Source organism: Gastrolobium bilobum, unplaced genomic scaffold (assembly GCF_033153095.1).
Source record: "Gastrolobium bilobum isolate Gb01-03AN ecotype WA unplaced genomic scaffold, APGP_CSIRO_Gbil_v1 utg250494, whole genome shotgun sequence".
NCBI lineage: Eukaryota > Viridiplantae > Streptophyta > Magnoliopsida > Fabales > Fabaceae > Gastrolobium > Gastrolobium bilobum.
Genome location: NW_026897939.1, coordinates 36,049 through 37,201, shown reverse-complemented (window position 1 = coordinate 37,201; position 1,153 = coordinate 36,049). Strand labels below are relative to the sequence as shown.

The 1,153-nt window shown below is 43.5% G+C and overlaps 1 non-coding gene across 1 annotated transcript; it reads left to right on the top strand.

Moving 5' to 3' along the window:
• The first annotated feature begins 589 nt into the window (after positions 1-589).
• On the top strand, positions 590-696 carry LOC133311607 (small nucleolar RNA R71). The gene has a single exon (XR_009751567.1). It is a non-coding gene; the product is annotated as a small nucleolar RNA R71 (small nucleolar RNA).
• The last annotated feature ends 457 nt before the right edge of the window (positions 697-1,153 follow it).

Genomic DNA, 1,153 nt, shown 5'->3' with positions numbered 1-1,153 from the left:
TCTTCTTTGTTCAAACGTTCCACTGCCGCTACCTTGCTGATACTGCTGCTGATTGTTGTTGAATGGTCTCTGGTTAATGGGTGGCCTCCATTGGGTGTTGTGGTTCTGATCCTTAATGATAGTTCCTCCAGGGCTTGAATGTGTATTTCGTCCTGCTTGTTGATTGTCTCTGGTGAAGTTCCTATTGCCAAAATTTTCTGCATAACACACCAATGCAGTGGGTGGGCAGTCTGTTGAGTCATGAAGGTCACCAGAGGCTGAGCATGGTTCTATTTCAGTTGCTGTGAGTTGTAAGACTTCCATCCTTGGTGCTGCTTGGTCAGCTCTCAGGTCCTTCACTTCATTCATGAGTGATGCCAGCTGGACTTCCATGGTTGTTTGTTTATCCAGTTCTAGCATGCCTGGCTTCCTCACTGGGCTCACTCTGTCTATTGGCCATTGGAGACATCTTTCAACAGTCCTTTCTATGATTTCGTACCTTGATTCAAGTGCTCCTGTAAAGAAATATCCTTTTGCAGCAAAATCTAGGTGAGATTGAGAAGTATGGTCAAGTCCCTTATAGAAAGATTGTAACACTCCCCAACTTTCTACCCCATAGTTTGGACATTTTCTTCTGATGTCCTTGTATCTCTCCCATGCTTCAGAGAGATTTTCTCCATAAAACATTCTGAAGTTAGAGATTTCAGCTCTAACATCAGCTTGTCGAGACATTGGGAGAAACCTCTCTATGAACTTGTTAGAGAGTTCTTCCCATATGTGGATTGATCCAGGGGTGAGAGTTTTCATCCATGTTTTAGCTTTTAAGCCCAAGGAGAGAGGGAACAACCTCATTCTCATGCTCTCCTCTATTACACCCTCAGCTTTAAAATTATCACAAATATCTTGGAATGTTGTGAGGTGTGTGTAAGGATCTTCTGCAGGGAGTCCATTGAAGACCCCTGCTTCCCTAATCATGTGGAACATGATAGGTTTTAGTTCAAAATTTGGTGCTACAAGGGGAAGGATTACTCCCATATCTGGTCTGTTCCTGAAAGGAGCAGCCAAAGTTCTGAAGTTCTGTTCAGGGGGAACCTCTTCATTGTTATTATTGTGATCAGCCATGTTTTCAGGAAATTCTTCCCTGAGGTTCCTTCTTCTCCTATGGAGTGTACGT